Here is a 15,179-nt window from a genome sequence, read left to right on the forward strand (position 1 = left end):
GGAGGAGGAGGAAAGAGAATAACATACAGACCCCCCTGAGTAAATGACCAGGTAACCAACGGGTTCCCCGGTGGTGCTTTGAAATCAAGAGTCCTAAGGTTTGCGCCGTCCACGGCAGCAAGAGAAGGGGAAGAACCACCTGGAGGAGGGCATGGGCTAGGTTGGGATTCTTGCTTGGATTCTGGGACTGAGGGCCAAAGGGTTCTGGGAGTGTGAGGCGGTACCGGAGGTGGGGGGGACCTGCTGTGCCATCGGGCGTGCTCCCTGGGGGCTCAACCGGCAGGTGTGAGGCCACTCCGTGCCCCTTGGCTGGAAGCCCGGCCCCCGCCCTTGCGACCCAGCCCCCTCTGGTCACACCGACTGGCTCTTCTTTTTTTTAAAAAAAATATTTATTTATTTATTTATTTATTTAGGCTGTGCAGGGTCTTTTTTTTAATTTAATTAATTAATTAATTTTTTGGCGGCGTTGGGTCTTCATTGCCGTGTGTGGGCTTTCTCTAGTTGCAGCAAGCGGGGGCTACTCTTCATTGTGATGCGCAGGCTTCTCATGGCGGTGGCTTCTCTTGTTGCGGAGCTGGCTAGTATTTTGTTGAGAATGTTTGTGTGATTTTTTTTTAAATTGTAGTAAAATACATATAACATAAAACTTACTATCTTAACCATTTTTAAGTCTGCAGTTCAGTGGTACATTCATATAGTTATGCAACCATCACCATAGTCCATCTACAGAACTCTTTTCATTTGCAAAACTAAAACTCTGTACCCATTAAATAATAACTCCCCATTTCCCCCTCCTCACAGCCCCTGGCAACCACCCTCTACTTTCTATCTCTATGGATTTGACTATTCTAGGTACTACATAGAAGTGGAATCATATAGTATTTGTCCTTTTATGACTGGTTTATTTCACTTAGCATAATGTTCTCAAGGTTCATCCATGTTGTAGCATGTGTCAGAATTTCATTCCTTTTTTAAGGCTGAATAATGTTCCATTGTATAGATATACCACATTTGTTTATCCATTCATCTGTCAATGGACACTTGGGTTACTTTCATCATTTGGCTATAGTGAACAGTGCTATTATGAACATGGGTGTACAAATATTTCTGAGACCCTGTTTTCAATTCTTTTTGGCATATACCCAGAAGTGGAATTGCCAGATCATATGTTGATTCTATTTTTCATCTTTTGTGGCATCACTGTACTGTTTTCCACAGCATGTGCATCATTTTACATTCCCACCTATAGGGCACAAGTGTTTTAATTTCTCCACATCCTCAGCAGCACTTGTTATTTTCTGGTTTTTTAATTAATTTTAATTAATAGCCATCCTAATTGATGTGAGGTAGTATCTCATTGTAGTTTTTTTTTTAACATCTTTATTGGAGTATAATTGCTTTACAATGGTGTGTTAGTTTCTGCTTTATAACAAAGTGAATCAGTTATACATATACATATGTTCCCATATCTCTTCCCTCTTGCATCTCCCTCCCTCCCACCTCCCTATGCCACACCTCTAGGTGGTCACAAAGCACAGAGCTGATCTCCCTATGCTATGCGGTTGTTTCCCACTAGCTATCTATTTTACGTTTGGTAGTGTATATATGTCCATGCCACTCTCTCTCCTTGTCACATCTTACCCTTCCCCCTCCCCATATCCTCAAGTCCATTCTCTAGTAGGTCTGTGTCTTTATTCCCGTCTTGCCACTAGGTTCTTCATGACCTTTTTTTTTTTTTCCCTTAGATTCCATATATATGTGTTAGCATACTGTATTTGTTTTTCTCTTTCTGACTTACTTCACTCTGTATGACAGACTCTAACTCCATCCACCTCACTACAAATAACTCCATTTCGTTTCTTTTTATGGCTGAGTAATATTCCATTGTATATATGTGCCACATCTTCTTTATCCATTCATCCGATGATGGACACTTAGGTTGCTTCCATGTCCTGGCTATTGTAAATAGAGCTGAAAAATATGGAACACTTCACGAATTTGCGTGTCATCCTTGCGCAGGGGCCACGCTAATCTTCTCTGTATTGTTCCAATTTTAGTATATGTGCTGCCGAAGCGAGCTCACTGTAGTTTTGATTAGTATTTTCCTAGTGATTACTGATGTTGAGCATCTTTTAATGTGCTTATTAGCCGTTTGTTATTTTCTTTGGAGAAATATTTATTCGAGTCCTTTGCCCATTCTTGAACTGGGCTGTTTGTTGTTGAGCTGTGCAAGTTCTTTATGTATTTTGGATATTAACCCCTTATTAGATATATGATTTAGAAATATTTTCTCCCAGTCCAAGGGTTGCCTTTTCACTATGTTGATTGTGTCCTGTGGTACAAAAAAGTTTCAAAATTTGATGTCAGTCCAATTTATCTATTTTTTCTCTTTTTGTTGCCTGTGTTTTTGGTGTCATATCCAAGAAATCATTGCCAAATCCAATGTCATGAAGTCCTCTCTTATGTTTTCTTCCAGAAGTTTTATAGTGTTTTTTCTTACATTTAGGTCTTTGATCTATTTTGAGTAAATTTTTGTGTATGGGTTAAGGTGATGGTCCAACTTCAGTCTTTTGCATGTGGATATCCAGTTTTTCCAACACCATTTGTTGAAAAGACTGTCCTTTCCACATTGAGTGGTCTTGCAATCTTGTTAAAAATCATTTGACCATATATGTAAGGGTTTATTTATGGGATCGCTACTCTATCCCATTGGTCTGTATGTCTGTCTTTATGCCAGTAACACACTGATGTGATTACTGTAAGCTTTGTAATGTTTTGAACCAGGAAGTTTGAGTCTTCTGGTTTTGTTCTGCTTTTTCAGGATTTTTTTGGCTATTTGGGGTCTCTTAAAATTTCATGTTAATTTTAGGATGGATTTTTGTATTTCTGCAAAAAACACCATTGGGTTTTTGATAAGGATTGCATGAATCTACAGATCATTTTGGGTAGTATTGACATCTTAAGAATATTGTCTTCCAGACCTTTTTCCAAAGGCAATATTCAAGTGGCCAACATGTACTTGAAAAGGTGCTCAACATCACTAATCATCAGGGTAACGCAAATCAAAACCACAATTAGATATCACCTCACGCCTGTTAGGATGGCTAGCATCAAAAAGACAAGAGGGCTTCCCTGGTGGTGCAGTGGTTGAGAATCTGCCTGCCAATGCAGGGGACATGGGTTCAAGCCCTGGTTTCGGAAGATCCCACATGCCGCGGAGCGACTAGGCCCGTGAGCCACAATTACTGAGCCTGCGCGTCTGGAGCCTGTGCTCCGCAACAAGAGAGGCCGCGATAGCGAGAGGCCCGTGCACCGCGATGAAGAATGGCCCCCACATGCTGCAACTAAAGAAAGCCCTCGCACAGAAACGAAGACTCAACGCAACCAAAAATAAAAAATAAATAAACTATTCCCTTTAAAAAAAAAAAAAAAAGACAAGAGATAACAAATGCTGGGGAGGACTCAGAGAAAAGGAAACCCTGGTGCACTGTTCATGGGAATGTAAACTGGTACAGCCAATATGGAAAACAGTATGGATGTTCCTCAAAAATAGAACTACCATACTATTCAGCAAATCTGCTTTTGGGTACATATTCAGAGGAAACAAAATTGCTATGTCAAAGAGACATTGACAATAGCCAAGACACGGAAATAACCTAAGTGTACATCAACAGGTGAATGGATAAAGGGAATTTGGTATACATACATATATATAATACATATATAATATGTATATATATATATATATATTTATATATAATGGAATACTATTCAGCAACCAAAAAGAAAGAAGTCCTGCCCTTTGCAACAACATGGATAAAACTTGAGGTCATTATGCTAAGTGAAAGAGAAAGACAAAATATTTTATGATCTCACTTATATGTGAAATCTAAAACAAAAACAAAAACAATAAACAAACAAATAAAACAGAAAAAAATCAGATTTGTGGTTACTAGAGGCGGCGGCTTGGATGTAGAGCAATTAGATGAAGGGGGTCAAAAGGTACAATCTTCCAGTTATAAGATAAATCAGTACTGGGGATGTAATGTACAGCGTGACTATAGTTAACACTGCTGTTAACTATATTTGAGAGTAGATCCTAAAAGTTCTATCACAAGGACATTTTTTTCTTTTTTTTTTGCAACTATATGAAGAGATGGATATTAACTAAACTTACTGTGGTAATCATTTTGCAGTGCATGTATTTTAAGCCATTATGAGGTACACCTTAAACTTATATAGAGCTGTATGTCAGTTATATCTCAATAAAACTGAAAAAAAATTGTCTTCCAATTCATGAACATGAGATGTCTTCTCATATACTTGTTTCTTCTTTAATTTCTTTTAGCAAAGTTTTGTGGTTTTAAGTGTACAAGACTTTTGCCTTCTTCATTTAGTTTATTCCTAAGTATTTTGTTCTTTTCGATGCTATTGTAAATGGAATTGCTTTCTTAATTTCCTTTCTGGATTGTTCATTTTTAGTGTATGTAAATGCAACTGACTTTTTAATGTGTTAATTTTGTATCTTGCAACTTTGCTGAATTGTTTTATTACTTCTAACAGTTTTTTAAAATGGGATCTTTAGATTCCTACATGTAAGATCATGTCATCTACAAACAGATAATTTTACTTCTTCCTTTTTCTTTTGGATGCTTTTTTTTTTTTTCTTGTCTAACTGCTCTGGGTAGGTCTTCCAGTACTATGGTGAACAGAAGTGGTGAAAGTGGTTTATCCTGGAGAATGTTTCCTGTTCACTTGAGAAAAATGTGTATTCTGCTGTTGTTGATTGGAGTGTTCTGTATATTTCTTCAGGTCCAAATGATTTCAAAAAATTATTATAAAGCTACAGTAATTATGACATACAGTAATCACAACACTGTGGTACTGGCATAAAGACAGACATACAGACCAGTAGAATAGAATAAAAAGCCCGTAAATAAACCCTCACATACATGGTCAAATGATTTTTGACCAAATAAGGAAAGGAAATAGAGTACTTTAACAATGTTCCCTTAGCATATTAATCATAGTTTTAAAAAAATTCCTAATCTGATAATTCCAACATTCTTGCCATATCTGAGTCTGGTTCTGATGCTTGCTCAGTCTCTTCAAACTTTTTTTTTTTTTTTTGCCTTTTAGTTGTCGACTAAAAGTATATATATATGTTATATATATATATATGTATATGCACAACCTGAGAGTTGAGAATTATGCTTTCTTTGGTGGACTGAGGGTGTCAAGTCCAGGAGGCAGCATCTCAAGCAACCCTGAGAAAAGTGCTCTGATGAGGCAAGGCGGGAGCTAGAATATATAGGAGTTTTGCAACAAAGGGCAGGTAGTCTGAACATCAAAAGATTATTGTTAACTAAAGAAAACGAGATAGATCAAGTTAAGGAATTTATCACATTGCTTTTCTATGTATGGGAAGATGCAAGACTCTGGGATTACTGAAATCATTTCGTTGATATGCACCTCGGTTATCTGGGGCCAGTATCCTGTGTTTCCACATCCTGAGTTTCCTCAGGGCTCACCGAAGGGAGTGGCTGCAGTCTGATGGCTGCTACATGGCAGGTATTCTCTGTTTCCTTCCTGAGTCCCCTCAGGGCTCACCAGCTCATGGAGGGTTGCAGTCGCTGAGGACGGTGACATCCTTTGTTTACTGATGTGGCAGGCAATATTTTATTTCTCATAGTATACCTTGTAATTTTTGTTGAAAGACAAAAATGTTGTACTGGATAAAACAATCTGTGGTAAATAGGCATTTACAGATGTGGTGGTAAGGTGTGGAGGGATGGGTAGCATTCCATAGACCATGCAATATTAGTTCTCAGTCTTTTAGCGAGACTGTACCCCTGAGCTGTGAACGTCACAGCCTTCCCCCTCCTTTATGTGGGACAGGATGGCTGGAGGGGCTGGCATTATTTCCCTTCGTTCAGGTTGGTTATGCTCTGATAAAACTCCAATAAGGTACGCTTTGTTGAGGTAGTTCTCTTGAGGGCAGGCTTTGTTAAGCAGAGACTGCTCTGGCATATTTCAAAACGGTTCCTTTTCCCCTCCCTCTGCTGTAATCACAAGGCAATTTTTTTTTTCCAGTCCTTACTATAAGTAACTGGTAAGGCTCCTGGAGATTAAACGCACAAAATCACAAGCACACCTGTAACAGGGACGAGTCAAATCTGATCACACGTTGGATCTGTCTCTTGTACTTTAACCTTTGCTTCCTGTTGCTTTTGTTCACTAAAAGGATCCTGTCTACACACAATGGCCTGCCTCAGGGAACCCTGCCCCTCTGCCTGACTGTTAAACCAAAGTGCCTTTGTTCAGGGAAGCATCCTGACCCTGTCCACCTGTGGATGGCTGCAAGAAAGAAGAAACTAACACATCCCCTCCCCGAGGCTGGCCATTCCACGGGACATTTGCAAATCTTATGGCTTTTTCCCTTTACTTCCTCATCTCCTCCCCCTCTCTGTTCTATAAAAGAAACTGGCATCCAAACCCCGATAAGATGGTTTTTTTGAGACGTTAGTCTACCCTCTTCTCTGTCTGCCGGCTTTCAAAATAAAGTCGTATTCCTTACCTCAGCACCTCGTCTCCCAATTTATTGGCACTTATTGGCCTGTTGGGCGTTGGGCAGCGCGAGCTTGGACTCGATAACCCACCCATCTGAGAATGGCCCCCTCTGGAGTTTTAAACTCTCAGACTTTTCCACACTGAGCCTCCAGCAATTCGTCAGTTTCAGTTTAGGATTCTTACCCTGATACTAGCTCCCACAGAAGTTTCTATTCATGGGTTTCTGCTTTGGTGAGTTCTGATTCTCTGGATCTTCTTGTCTCTCTGATTTATGGGTCAGCAATTTGCCCTGTGACCTCACTTCTCTAATGGATATAAGAAGAGTTGTTGATTTTTGGTCCATTTAGTTTTTTACTTGTTAGGACACAGGGACAACTTTCAAGCTCCTGATATGCTAGACCAGAAACTGGATCTCTATAATTTCTCTCTCTTGTAGATATTTTCATTTTGTTCATATATTGATTTCCTGATTTCCTTTAGTTCTCTGTATGTGTTCCTATTTAAGTCATCAAGCTGAATCACTAAGACAATTGTTTCAAAGTGTTTGTCAAGTAAATTTTTTTTTTTGTAGAAAGGAACTTGATTAGATACCAAGGGTGGGGGAATTCTTTTTTTTTTTTTTCCCGACACCAATTGTACTTGAACATTTGTTATTTTATTTTATTTTATTTTTAATTTATTTATTTATTTTTGGCTGTGTTGGGTCTTCGTTTCTGTGCGAGGGCTTTCTCTAGTTGCAGCAAGGTGGGGCCACTCTTCATCGCGGTGCACGGGCCTCTCACTATTGCGGCCTCTCTTTTTGCGGAGCACAGGCTCCAGACGCGCAGGCTCAGTAGTTGTGGCTCACGGGCCTAGTTGCTCCGCGGCATGTGGGATCGTCCCAGACGAGGGCTCAAACCCATGTCCCTGCATTAGCAGGTAGATTCTCAACCACTGCGCCACCAGGGAAGCCCTGTCAAGTAATTTTGAAGCCTTTCTTTAGGGTCATTTTCTGGAGATTTATTTTGTTTCTTTGAATGGGTCATGCATCTGTTGAAAACTGGGCATTTGACAATCAGATACCTCTCCCAGTCTTTGCGGCCTTACTCCGTGCAGGTGTCAGTCCCCTAATCAGTGCAGCATGAGAGCTCAGGGTCTTCTCGGGTGGTACATCTTCCTTGGGCCTGTGTGTGTGCTTTTCCCTCTAATTCCTCTATATACACAGCTGCTTTTCAAAGTATCTTTTGTCCCTAAGAGTCTCACCCTTCTTCTTCTCAGGGCCTTGGGTGTTCTATTGTATTCCTCCGCCCACAGTCTCTTGCCCCCAGGTGCCCACAGGTCAGAAATCCCCCTGAGGCTCTCCACGGTGCCCAGCACCACACTGCTATCATCAGCCTTCAATCTGATACCCAAACTAATCCACCATTCCTGTCAGCACTCTGAGTCAGGGGAGAAAAAACAGACCCTCCAATAGCCCCCAGACAAGTCAGAACAGTGTAGACAACTTCCTTCCACCCTAAGGGAGGGATCAGGAATTGACTTCCTCTCTCTGAGGTATGCCTGGGTGGGGGTGGACAAGGGTGATCAAAAATGCCACGAAAAAAAAAAAATACCACGAAATTTTCGTTTGGAATGTTTTGAGTGCGGCTGTTTCTTGGTTGTGCATGCATTTGGTTGCTGCAGATCCTTAACTGGTTTCTAGGGTTCTCACAAAACTACTTAGGTCGGTATGATGTTTACTTGCTGTTTCTGTGGGGAAATGAGGGCCTGGAGGTTCCTACTCTTCTTTCTTCCTCACATCAACCAATATTATCTTTTGTACCTGGTAAAATTACATGATAATTTTGAGATTCATCTATTTTGTGATATTACTTGGATCAATCATTCCTTCCTTTTTATTACTAATGTTCCACTGTATGAATATACCACAATTTGTTTATCTACTTTCCTAATTATATACTTTGAGTTGTTTTTAGTTTTTTGCTATTATGAATGAAGTTCATTAGAATATTCATGTACAAGTCTTTTTGTAGAGATAATTTTCATTTCTCTTAGGTAAATACATAGAAGTAGGATTACTGTACCATAGCGTATATGTATATCTAACTTGATAAGAGACTTCCAAAGTAGTTTCTTCTTTGAAGTGTCCTATTTTTATTGGGTTGGCATTTTATTGTTGATCTGTAGAGGTTCTTTGTATATTCTGGTTACAAGTCTTTCGTCAGTTATCTGTGTACCAAGACTGTCTTCCAGTCTGGCATTTCAGTCCCTTAACATTGTCTTTAGATGAGAAGTTTAAAATTTTTGACCAAATCATTTATCATTTTCTTTCTAAAGGTACTGACCAAAGAGGTTAGTACATTTTCTATTCTAAGACATCTTTTCCTACCTCTACCCTAAGGGTGTGAAATTATTCTCTATGTTTCCTTCTAGAAACTTTAGCTTTCACATTTAGGTCTATGATCCATATCAAATTAATTTTTGTGTATGATGTGGGCAAGGGGGTCAGTTTTTTCCACATAGTTATGCAATTACTTAGCACCATTAAAAAAAGACTTCCCTTTCTCCATTGAATTACTTTGGCATCTTTGTTAAAAATCAACTGACTGTAGAGGTGTGGGCTTATCTTAGTCTGTTTGGGCTGCTATAACCCATAAGAATACCATAGACTGGGTGGCTTATTAACTATAGAAATTTATTTCTCACAGAGTCTGGAGGCTGGGAATTCCAAGAGCAAGGTGCTGGCAGATTTGGTGTCTGGTGAGAGCCCACTTCCTGCTTCATAGACCTGTAACCTCACATAGTGGAAGAGATGAAGGCTCTCTCTGGAGTCTCTTTTCTATGTGCACTAGTCCCATTTGTGAGGGCTCTACTCTCATTACCTAATCACCTTCCAAAGGCCCCACTTCTAAATACCAACACATTGGGGGTTAAGTTTCAACATATGAATTTTCAAACATTCAGTCTATAGCAGGGATTATTTCTTACTATTCTGTTCCATTGATTTATTTGTGCATCCTTAGCCAAGACTATGCTATTTTAATTACTGTGGCTTTGAAAAATTGGTATTACTTCTTCCTTAAATGTTTTATAGAATTCACCAGTGAAGCTATATAACCTTGGAGATTTTCTTTATGGGACGTTTTAAAATTACAGATTCAACTGTTTTCTTCTACCAATATAGGACTATTCAGATTTTCGAGTTTTTTCTTGTGTCAGTTTTGGAAAGTCATATTTTTCAGGAAATCTATTTCTTCTGAACAATTAAATTTATTGCCATGAAGTTTTTCATACAATACTTTTTATACCCTTTTATTTTGGTAAGAAACTATTGGTATCAACCTTTTTATTTCTGTTGTTGGTAATTTATGTTTTTCTAAAAACAATTTTGCTAGGGTGTAACAATTCTATTACTTAAAAAAAAAAAAGCCAGTGTGTTGGGGGAGGGAGGGATTCTCTTTCTATTTTTCTCTTTTTTGAAGTATAGTTGATTTACAATATTATGTTAGTTTCAGGTGTACAGCGAAGTGATTGAGTAATCTATCTCTCTCTATATATATACATTCTTTTTCAGATTTTTTTCCATTATAGGTTATTGCAAGATATTGAATATAGTTCCCTGTGCTATACAGTAAGTCCTTGTTGTTTATCTATTTTATATGTAGTAGTGTGTATCTGTTAATTCTAAACTCCTAATTTATTCCTGGGGGAAGGGGTGGATTTTCTTATTTGTTCATCTGTTTTCTAGTTCATTAACCTCTTTTTTTTTAAATATTTATTTATTTAGGCTGCACTGGGTCTTAGTTGTGGCATGCGGGATCTTCGTTACGGCACGTGAACTCTTAGTTGCAGCATGTGGGCTTCTTAGTTGTGGCATGTGAACTCTTAGTTGCAGCATGCGTGTGGGATCTAGTTCCTTGGCCAGGGATCAAACCCGGGCCCCCTGCATTGGGAGCACAGAGTCTTACCCACTGGACCACCAGGGAAGTCCCTGACCTCTGTTCTTATCTTTATTATTTCTTCACTTGTACTTTCTTTGGATTTAATTTGCTTTTGTTTTTCTAACTTTTTTGAGTTAGAAGTTTAGATAATTGATTTTAAACTTTTCTTGTTTTCTACTATATGTATTTGGTGTATTAACTTTCCCTCTGAGCATTCAGTTAGCTGCATCTCACAAATTTTGATGTTATTTTATCATTATTTCATTAGTTCAACATATTTTCCAATTTCCATTGTGATTTCTTCTTTGATCAAAGCAATATTTAGATGTGTATTATTTAGTTCTCTAATATTTGGGCATTTAAAAAGTTATCTTTTGTTACTTCAGTTCAATTTCGTGGTGATCAGAGAAAGTTCTGTATGATTTCAACCCTTTGAAATCTATTGAGACTTGTTTTACTTCCTAACATATGTTATATTTTGTGCATGATATTTGAAAAATTTAATTCTTCTCAGTAATACCTTGAGGATTCAGTATAAAGATTTTAAACATCTTTCATCAAATACAATGTATTCTGTATTTTGTTTTGTGAGGGTTAAGGGCAAATAGGTCAATTGCTTTAAATTTTTTCTGTATCTTTACTTATTTTGGTGTCTGCCTGTTCTATCGATTACTAAGAGAGGGGTGTTAAATCTCTAATTATGACTGTGTTTTTGCCTATTTCTTCTTCTGATTCTATCAATTTTTGCAAAGTATTTCAAAGCTTATTTGGTTGCATACACACTAAAAATTGTCATTTTTTTCTGAATTAATTGACCCATTTATGTTTACCAAATGTCCCTTTTAATTTCTGGTCACACTCCTTGTCTTGAGGTCTACTTTGAATATTTATTTATTCATTTATTTATTTATTTATTTGGCTGTGCCATGTCTCAGTTGCAGCTCGCGGGATTTTCCTTGTGGCATGTGGGATCTTTAGTTGTGGCATGCAAACTCTTAGTTGTGGCATGTGGGATCTAGTTCCCTGACCAGGGATCAAACCCGCCCCCCTGCACTGGGAGTGCAGAGTCTTAGCCGCTGGACCACCAGGGAAGTCCCTTGAGGTCTACTTTGATATTAATATAGTCACCCCAACTTTCTCGTGATTGGCATAGGCATGGTAGATGGGTTTTCATCTTTTAAAATTTCAACCACTTTGTGTCCTTATCTTTAAAGTATGTCTCTTTTAAACAGCCTTATATTTAGGTTTCGTTTTTATCCAATGTGACAATTTCTTTGGAGTGTTTAGTTCATTTACATTTAATGTAATTACTAATATGGTTGGATTTAAGCCTAACAGCTTGCTTTTCGTTACTGTTTGTCCTATGTGCTTTTTGCTCCTTCTTTGCTGCTTTCTTCAGATTTATATCTTAGCATTACATTTTATTTCCTCTCTTGGATTTTTTTTTTTGGCTGTGTTGGGTCTTGCTTGCTGCCAATGGGCTTTCTCTAGTTGCTGCGAGTGGGGCTACTCTTCACTGCAGTGCGCAAGCTTTTCACTGAGGTGGCTTCTCTTGTTCTCCTGCGGTGGGCTCTAGGCGCATGGGCTTCAGTAGCTGTGGCTCGAGGGCTCTAGAGCGCAGGCTGAGTAGTTGTGGCGCATGGGCTTAGTTGCTCTGCAGCATGTGGGATCTTCCCGGCCCAGGGCTCGAAACTGTCTCCCCTGCATTGGCAGGCGGATTCTTAACCACTGCGCCACCAGGGAAGCCCGGATTTTTTAAAATTGCTTATTTTTTATTAATTGCTCTAGGGATTATGATATTTAAAAATTATCACAATATACCTTGAATTTGTATTTCAGCACTTCACCTACAGTATAAAAAAAACAGGAAAAACAAAAACAAAAACAAACAAAAACCCCAAAAAACCCAACCCTTCGGAATCTAACTTTGAGACTCAGCCCTGGGCAGAGAGATGCAGTATTTCTGCTGATTGAAAATGTGTGGGCTGGCTGGGAACCAGAAAGTCATTCAAAACCCATGTTTTGTAGGAGTGTGAGGGACCTCCAGGAGCTTCTAGAAAAAGTGGTCTCTGAATATTTAGACAACTGGTAGATTCTGGTTTAGTCAGGATCCATTTGCTGCAACTTTTTGCATCATCTGGGGGACAGCCAGGAGGTAATCAAACTTCTTGTGGTTTTCAGTACCCGCTGCCCATCTTTATTGCTCCCCCTTACAACTCGGCGGGGGTGGGGGGCGGGGGGGAGAGTGTAGTTTAGGGAAATTTTTCTCCTAAGCATGTTTGTGACAAGCTCACTCCACTCAGCGATTCCATAAAACGTGTTATTTATTTGGCCTCTCAAGATTGTGTTTTGGGGCTAGTTCGTCAGGACTTCTTGTCAGCCATTCCCACAAGCCAGCGCACGCCTTTGCCCCCGGCTCAGAGGGGAGATGCGATCACTGCAGGGGCAATACCGGGTCATTTTCTCCCAGCTGGCTCGGTTCCGGCGGCGTGTCCCAGTCGCACCCGGCTCCAGCCCGCGGAGCGCAGGTGTGCGCACCTCCTCCCTGGCTGTGGGGCGCCAGGCCAGCCCGCCTGGGTGTCCCCCCAAGTCCCTTCTGCAGCTCATCTCACCCGCCGCCCTGACCCTGTGGAGCCCCGGGACAGGGTGCGCACCCCCCGCTCTTTTTACGGCCCAAACCGGGCAGCTTCCACGGAGAAGCCCCCCCCCCCCCCCCCCGCGCGGTCCCAGGCAGAGCTGAGGTCGCCGAAGCCGGCAGGTGGCCCTGAAGGCTCTCTTCCCTGGGGAGCATTTTCTGCGGCCGGAGGGGAGCGCGGCCCGGCACAGTGCCGGGCGGCGGGGTCGGGGATACGAGCTAGGCGTGGAGGAGCGGCTGGACTGGGCTGGGGAAGGAGCGCGGAGGGAGGAGCGCCGGGAGGAAGGGGCCGAGCCGGGAGAGCCCCCGCCCCGGGAGGAAGGGGAGGAGGCCGGGTGTTTCCTGGCGCATTCCCGACCCGCCTCGGTGACTCATTCGGCCGGGAAACTCCCAGGGCCCGCCCGGGACCCCGGAGCCGCCGCCGCGGACCAAGGTGAGGAACGCTGCCGCCTCCGCCCCACCCCGCCGCCCAGGTGGGATCCGGACCTCGCTCGAAACCCGGCCGGGAGGGAGCTGGAAGGCGGCGGTGCCGGGCCGGGGCCCCGCGAGCGGCCGGGACTTGGACCTCGGCCGCGCGGCCTCCCCGGCTGCGCCGCCTCCCAGGATGGCCCTGGCCACCGCGATCCGGCCCGGGAGTCGCGGACCCCTGCCCCAGCGCCCCCGGCACGTAGCGAAGCTCCAGTGCGGACGGGGTACATTGGGGTTTTGCAGTTATTGTTGGAAAGCAAGGAGCAGGCGGTTTGCGCTGAGGTCGTGCTTTGTGCCCCTCTCTGAGGGAAGGAGGGAGACTCTGGCCGAGCGAGACCATTTTGCAGATTCTTGGAGAGAGGAGTTTGGGGCTTTGTTAAGGAGCCGGGATTGTTACTTGGGCAGCGCGGTTCAGTACAGCCAGACTAAATTGTGTATTTCAAGCCTGAAATGCGTGCTCCTAATTCGCAGCGCTTGGTGGGCGGGAGAAAAGGGCGGAAGAGTAATTTGGCAGTGGGGCTTAAGGGGCGTTTTCTAAGCCGAGAGAGGTGTCCGGACCACGTCCACTCTAGTGTCGGGTCTGAAGGCAGGATAGCGTTGCTTATGAAGCCCCGTGTTGGACGGTCTGCGCCTCTGTGGGAGACCTGGGAGTTTCCCTTTACAGGAGAGGAGGGTGCTGTGCGCCTCGCCGCACAGTGTTTGGCCGAAGCTGGTGAGCCGGGAGGTATTTCTTGGCCGTTTTCGACGTGATTCCGTCAATGATCCGTGATTGAATCAGCAGTGATTCCCCTTGCCTAGCTCAGGTTGCTGTTCTTGACAACTCACCAGCGGCTGCAGCGGCTCAGGGCTCGTGCTGGAAGATCCTGCCCGGGCCGCTCGGCTGGGGCGCCGGCCTGTGACGGTGCGCGCCGGTGCCTGCCGTCCCTTCTCCCTGAAGGCCGGCCCTTCGAGGTTTTCCGAGTAAAGCGCAGATCTACGCGCACGGAGCCCGAAGAAAACAATCAGGGCCACGGCAGGTTTGCGTTTGTGGGAATTCAGTTAGGAAGGTGGTGCCAACGCTGCCTTCGCGCAGCGGCATCATCTCTGTGCCAGAGGCGAACCAGGGAAATGTGGTGGCAGACATTTCCTGTATTAATACATACATTTGTGTGCTCATAGGTCGCCCAAAGAAAAGTTACTCCCCAAGTGTTTTTGTTTTGTATGTGTGTTTACTTAAATTTATTTTTAAGTTGACACATAGTAAGATTCACTTTGTGGGGTACAGTTCAGTGAGTTTTAACAAATGCTTAGTGTAGTGTGACTACCACCACAGTCAAGATACAGAACAGTTTTATCACCCCCCTGAACTCCTTGTTGCTGTCCCTTTGTAGGCAACTCCATTCCCAACTCCTGACCCCTGATCTGTTCTCCATTCCTACAGTTTTGCTTTTTCCAGAATGTCATATGTGGTTTTTGAGTCTGGTTAGTTCACTTAGCATAATGCGTTTGCGATTCATCCATACTCTAGTTTGTCCCTGGGGTAAAGACATTAAAGTTTAAAACTTGTACCACTAGGATACAACCTGAGCCATTCAAATAACACTTTT

General features: G+C 42.3%; 1 protein-coding gene and 1 non-coding gene across 4 annotated transcripts in view; one reads left to right on the forward strand and one right to left on the reverse strand.

The window, feature by feature from the left end:
* Positions 1–1,974: 1,974 nt before the first annotated feature.
* LOC133078878 (U6 spliceosomal RNA) lies at positions 1,975–2,081 on the reverse strand. The gene has a single exon (XR_009697961.1). It is a non-coding gene; the product is annotated as a U6 spliceosomal RNA (small nuclear RNA).
* Positions 2,082–13,459: 11,378 nt separating this feature from the next.
* CYFIP1 (cytoplasmic FMR1 interacting protein 1) overlaps positions 13,460–15,179 on the forward strand; it is a 95,624-nt gene continuing 93,904 nt past the window's right edge. For 2 of the 3 annotated variants that reach the window (XM_061182978.1, XM_061182976.1), the window contains exon 1: positions 13,460–13,558. The gene's annotated coding sequence lies outside the window, so the exon portion shown is untranslated. The remainder of the gene's footprint in view (positions 13,559–15,179) is intronic. The other variant, XM_061182977.1, reaches the window with a different exon arrangement.

The sequence above is a fragment of the Eubalaena glacialis genome, chromosome 1, assembly GCF_028564815.1.
Source record: "Eubalaena glacialis isolate mEubGla1 chromosome 1, mEubGla1.1.hap2.+ XY, whole genome shotgun sequence".
Lineage (NCBI taxonomy): Eukaryota > Metazoa > Chordata > Mammalia > Artiodactyla > Balaenidae > Eubalaena > Eubalaena glacialis.